Source organism: Mustela nivalis (assembly GCF_964662115.1).
Source record: "Mustela nivalis genome assembly, chromosome: 20".
NCBI lineage: Eukaryota > Metazoa > Chordata > Mammalia > Carnivora > Mustelidae > Mustela > Mustela nivalis.
The window spans coordinates 785,999-792,180 of record NC_139039.1 but is presented as its reverse complement, the minus strand read 5'-3'; the positions used below and the strand labels follow the sequence as shown (position 1 = coordinate 792,180).

Below are 6,182 nucleotides of genomic sequence, written 5' to 3'. Positions count from 1 at the left end.
AATAAAGCCAATAGGTTCTTTAAAATGTATTCAGCTGAATTTTTTTTTTTTTTAACACAACAGAAAACTCAAGCAGAAGGTCCGAGTCCCAGAGCACAGGACTGATGTCTAAAGGTCAGGAAGCTCAAAAAAACCCAGCCAGGAAAGGATCCATCATCACTGACCAGTGTGGAAGAGGAAGGGAGAGCCAACATCACGATGAAAAAGATAGAATATTTCCAGAGAAGTGGAGGGACTTCTATGTCTATAGCACTGACAGGTTGAGTCATTTGTATCTGAGGGTTAATCACTGGATTTGGCAACTTGGTGGTGATTAGCAATCTTGTAAAATATCTGTGTTGGTGTCATCGTGGGACCAATGACTGTTAACAGTGTCTGAAGTGCAAAAAAAATTTCAGGGTTTGGATTCAAATGGGAGCAGTGGATATAAAGAGCAGTGAGCAAGTCTGACTTCTGTTTTGGAGGTCAAATCAGTTGGTTTTGCTGATGGATTAGATACGAGAAAAGGGAAAGGGGAAATTTATCCCAGGGGCTGAGGCTTTAGCCAGTAGGAGGTGGGGATGCTGTTTACTAAGATGGGGAGACTGGGACAGGAGCAGCTTGAGGAGGGAGCAGGATAGAAATCATGGTGAAAATAAGACTCCTGTTACATATTCATGGAGAAATATGCTGCAGGCAGCTTGCCATGTAATTCTCAGCTCCAAGGGCGGGTTAGGATTAAAGACGTTAACTTCAGAGCCTTCAGCTTCTACAAAGAACTTAAATCAATGATGCTGAATGGAATCGGCTAAAGCAGTGGTTTTTAAACTGGGGCTGGGAGGCAAGGAGTTTTGCTCCCAGGGCCGATTTAACAATATCTGGCGACATTTTTGGTGGTCACCACTGGGGGGGGGGGTGCTGCTGGCATCTAGTGGCTAGAGACCAGAGATGCTGCTAACTGTCCTGCAGGGCACAGGACAGCCCCACAGCAGAGAATCACCCACCAGGTATCAATAGTGCTAGGTTTCGAAAGCCTGATCGAGGGAGGGAGAGAGAGAGAGAGAGCGAACGCATAGCTACAGAAGACCCAGAATCAAGTTCTTCAAAGGGGCGGAGATGAAATAGAGAAGCAAATTGAGAATACAGGTCCAGGATGGTAGGAAGAGAAACCATGTGATTAAGAGGGCACTACGGAAGCGGGAACCTAGAGACACCGAGTACATCCACGTTTGCTAGTGATAGGCGTGTATGGTGCATGGACCTCCTATGAGAATTCACACACCTTGCACATTTTTAAGTGGGCATCTGAAACTTTTTAATCATAAACTTTTCATCACAATATATGTATATTTTATTAACTAGGTGTTGAAAATATTAAACATTTAAAAAATGAGATAGAGGGCACCTGGGTGGCTCAGTCACTAAGCAGCTGCCTTTGGCTCAGGTCATGATCCCAGGGGCCTGGGATGAAGGCCCACATTCCTGATCAGCAGGAAGCCTGCTTCTCCCTCCCCCGCTCTCCCTACTTGTGTTCTCTGTGTGTGTGTGTGTGTGTCTCTCTCTCTCTCTCTACCAAATAAATAAATAAATCTTTAAAAAGAAAATGAGATAGGAAAGGATCGACTTCATTGGAATAACATTTGCCTGCTACAAGTTGATTTTTTTTTAAAGCAGAACAGTCTCATTTTTTGTTATTTTATTTCCCAAACCACACTGGAATGGAATGAAATCATTAAAATCCTTACTTGTGCTTTTCCCTATTATGTCCCTAAAAATATGTTGTTTAATTTAAATATGAAGGAAGGAGTGTCACTAACCGAAACTGATGTCAGAGCACTTCCAACATCTGCCCTAATCCCCTTTCCGATGTTAACCTTTACCCTAATAAGGAAAGGAAGCCCTAAAGGCAGAGCCCCAGGACTGCCCACAGAAGGGCATTATTTGAAACAAAACTGGTATTTCAACTTTGGTATCAGCCCAAGTCCTACACTCTAATAAGATCTGAGAGGAGTGTCTTGATCTTCCAGGAAGGAGAGGAGTATCCTGATATCAGACCCAAGAATGGGCATATCATCGATCCTACAGAGCACACATGAAGTTTGGATCTGGAAATGGACTCTTAAAATGATCTGCACATAAGAATTCTTTATAGAGATTTTTCAACTACCCTTGGGGACATGGTACCCTACACCCACAGGTGTAGACAAATATTTTACAAGCTATGCTGGGAATGAGGTGAGGAGAGAAATATGGAGGTTGTTATAGGAAGATAGAAGGTTAAAGGAAGTCTTTGTTTTGGGTTTTTTCCTTTTGTTTTTAAGAAAAAGGTCATTTGTCTTCTGACTGGAAGGATCCATTGGAATGAGAACTTGATATTGACCCTGGGAGTGGAGTCCTGGAGAGGGCTGGAGGGAAAAATCCCAGGCACAAGGAAAAACAATCCCCAGCTGGGGATGTCTGCTCTTCTCAATAAACCTACTCTGTCTTCAACTCTTTCTGTGTTTCTTGTACATTTCTCCAATTACCATGTAAATTCCATGATGCCAGGGACTTTTCTGTGTCGTTCACCACAGATTTACAAACACTCAGGGCAGTGTGTAGCACACAGTAGGGACTGACTAAATATTTGTTGAGTAAATGTCTAAAAACAAATTAAAAATGGATACAAATGTAGGTATAGATTTGATTGGGTGGTGGTAAGATAAGGGAATTCCTGCACAAGGGGCTTTTATTTTTTTGAAGTGTGACACTAGTGATGAAGTTTTGAAACACAGGTGAGGTTTGGTGGGGTTAGGTCCAGAGCCGATGGCCAAGAAAGGATTCTTGAGACGTCTTAGGTGCAAATGGTGGTTTTATTAAAACACAGGGACAGGACCCAGGGGCAGAAAGAGCTGCTCAGACAGAGGCATGGTTGACTGGGAGCTGAGGAAGGTGAGGACAAAGGGGGTGTCCAGAAGAACTGTCATATGCTAAAGAAGAATTTCAGGATAAGGGAGACCTGGTTATTGTCAAGTCAAGGCTGTTTTGGCCTCTAATGAGGGAAAGCATGAAGACAGTCGGGAGTTTCCTGGAGATATGTTACATTCCTCCTATCACACATCCTTGTCAGTGGGCTTTGGGCTTAGAAGAAATTCAGTTTTATTACACTTCCCTCCCCCTTAGCCTCCCTCAATTTTATGGATGGGAGGGTGATGTTAGGGCTTCTGGAAACTGAGGTATGGGTCTCTGGAAGTCAGGCTATTGATGAGAAAGCTTCTTCCTTCCTTGTAAGTCGCTAGGACATTTGTAAATGGAGGGAGACTCCTGTCCTGCAGGACTGGGATCTCTATCAGTTAAGCATTGTTTTTCCTTTAGGGCAGCCAGGAGTGCATGAGGAATGTTACACATATGGCATGGGGAGAGGGTGTAGGGTGCCAGTTTCTGCTTTGTCCTAAGCTTGCCTTCTGCTCCCTCATCCCTAGGAAAGGGGCTGGGAGTGAGGTGACATAGTTCAGAAGAGGCGGGGGTAGGGATTGTTGAGGCAAGTCTTGAAGGTGTAAAACGGTCATCCATTAGAGGGAAAGCAAACTCACCAGAGAGACAAGGGAGTTTGAAGCCAGGGTTGAGTATCCACTGGAGAATTGTGGTCAAGTGTTTTAAAGTACAGCAGGTTGGCTCAGCTGTATGATTCCTTCCTGGTTTCTGGTGCATGCCGCTGGCATTGGTAGAATCATTTCTAAAGAAACAAAACAAAAAAGGATAAGCCATTCTTTCACAAACGATGATGAATCAAGTTTTGAACATGCTGGGTTTTGAGGCACAGGTGGGACATCAGTGAAATAGCATGAGTAGGTAGTCAGTTACACGGGCCTGGTGGGTAGGAAAGAAACAGATGGTCATGTATCAGTGGGAGAGATGTTGGCTAGAGAATGGGAGCTGAAACCAAGGGCACAGTTGATATCACTACAAGAGAGGGTAGCTTGGAAGAGAAAGGTTAACTGAACCCCCGGGGAACCCTGATGGGAAAGTCACATGCATTTCTCAGGCATGTCAATGTTGACACAGATTACTGTAACTCCTGGGGGCCAGAAGCCATGTCTTTGAGATTCATTCATTCCCTGCCTCTGGCATAGCGTGGGCCACATTGAAGGTAATTCTAAAATTCATTCTGATTTGATTTCATTGCACTTTTCATTTACCAGAATCTTGTCATGGTTTGCTAGTGTATCATTTTCTCGAAAAGATTAAATAAGGACCATTTTACAAATATGAGATGAATGCCTGAAGGGATTTTGTTTAATTCATTCATTAGCTCGGGAACCACTAAGATGTTACCACCACTTCAAGCAAGAATCTCAAGGCAGACACATATACAATACAAGTAATACTTAAATGAATTTGCTTTGATAGATGCAAATAGGTATGCAAATAGAATGCAAATGGATGCAAAACTGCCTTCTACCAAAGGAAAGGGGGTCAACTGTACTTCCAGTGGACAAAATTCATTTACATATAGCTAGACAAGATCATCTTCATCCACATCAATTATGTACAATCTATAGAGTTGCAAAATAGCTCAAAGACAAGAAAGGCACAGAATATCCCATAGAATTGGTCAGCCCAAAAGGGTACATGAGACAACACCTGTTTTCCCTTGGAAGACACTATAATCTTTTAGGTTCATTTCAATGTCTTTTGTGATTTTGCCTATGCTTTAAAAGAAAAAAAAGTTACCCTTATCATTCTTTTTAGTTTGAAAAAAAAAAAACTAATAAAATACTAGTCTGTTATAAAATACACATGGAAGAATGTTCTGGCACTATCATACCCAATTTGGGGTACTAACTGATTAATAAGATGAGGCAGAATTTGGGAGCCCCTAGAATGAGTCTGTTTCTGGTTGGAATGGGAAATATTTAAGAATCAAATTAAATGATCTCAAATCCATCTGGAATGAAACAGGTTATAAGGAAAATACAGAAGATGTTGAAATGGACCTGTTGGCTCATTGTGAGCTTTCCTGGTCGAATGGAGACCTCTACCATGATGCTTGTCCTCCATGTCCCACCCGTCCCATACCTGATATCCTGGCACTGAAAGACCCACGGATCCCCTTACCCAAGAATTCAACACTGCCACAGGATGCAAACAGCAAGAGGTTCTTTATTGTAGCACAGGTGCCTGCAGGTGGTCAGCAGCTCCTGCTAGCTGAGCACACCTGGCTGGGGTGGTGCAGGATTTTTATAGACAGGTACAAACAAGTCCCGGATGGGACGGGGCCGATTGGCTGACAATTTGAACATTTGAAAAAAGGCATACTTGGTGTTAGCGGATTGGCTTTGGAAGACCCCCTCGCGCAAAGAGAAAGGCGGGAAGGGGAAACAAAGAGGGGAAGTTTGACCTTATTACTCAGCAGAAAGACATCCTGCCTACCTGACTATGCAGCCCCCTGCCTACCTGACTATGCAGCCCCCTGTCTACGTGACCTACGTGACCATGCAGCCCCCTTGCCTATGGGACCATGCCTCGGCTATTAGGAGAAGGTATCTTGTTCAAACAGGAGACAAGTGTCATGCCCTAAAAGCCAAGAAGTTACAGAAAGTCAAAAGAGCAGTTACATTGAATTCAACCCTGGGGGAAGGGTCTTTTCACTGCAAGGGGAGGAGGGGTACTCTTACACAACAAAAGAGCAGTTAATTAGTTAACGACGGGGGGGGGTCTTTCAGCACCAAAGGGCCATCAGACTTTAGGCTCAGTCTGCAGTTCCAAATGGAAACCCTCTGTTCCCACAGTAGTGGAAAGGATGACTTTGGTTGCTGGTGGAAGCGTCAGCTGCTTTAGTCCAACAGTTCAAGAGAGGATCAGAAGAGCATAAGGATGATATTGGAAAAAAATGCTCGGATGAATTTCCAGAACACAATATTTCTCTTTGCAATTTTTGAGTGTTCTGTAGCCAACCTGCCAAAAAAATGTGAAAACTATAAATAGAGAGGAGTGGGGAGGAGAAATGAGGACCTGTCACAGTGCCAGCGAAAATAGGGAACTGAGAATCTTCCAGAGATTCAGAGTCAAAGGGGGTTAATATTTACTTAGAAAAGAAGTCGTGGGCACAAGTTCTAGGATGAAATAAAGGCAAGAGAGGGAAGTTAGGGACTCGAGAGAGAGAGAGACTTGAAGATAAAAAAAAAGTCAACTTAAAGTCTTATTCCTCATTAAGGAAAGTA

General features: G+C 43.3%; 1 long non-coding RNA gene across 1 annotated transcript; it reads right to left on the bottom strand.

Annotated features, from left to right (window-relative positions):
- Window positions 1–2,812: 2,812 nt before the first annotated feature.
- On the bottom strand, window positions 2,813–3,938 carry LOC309855341. The gene is made up of 2 exons (XR_014306732.1): window positions 3,552–3,938; window positions 2,813–3,448 (listed from the first exon to the last, which is right to left on the bottom strand). It is a non-coding gene; the product is annotated as an uncharacterized lncRNA (long non-coding RNA).
- Window positions 3,939–6,182: the final 2,244 nt, after the last annotated feature.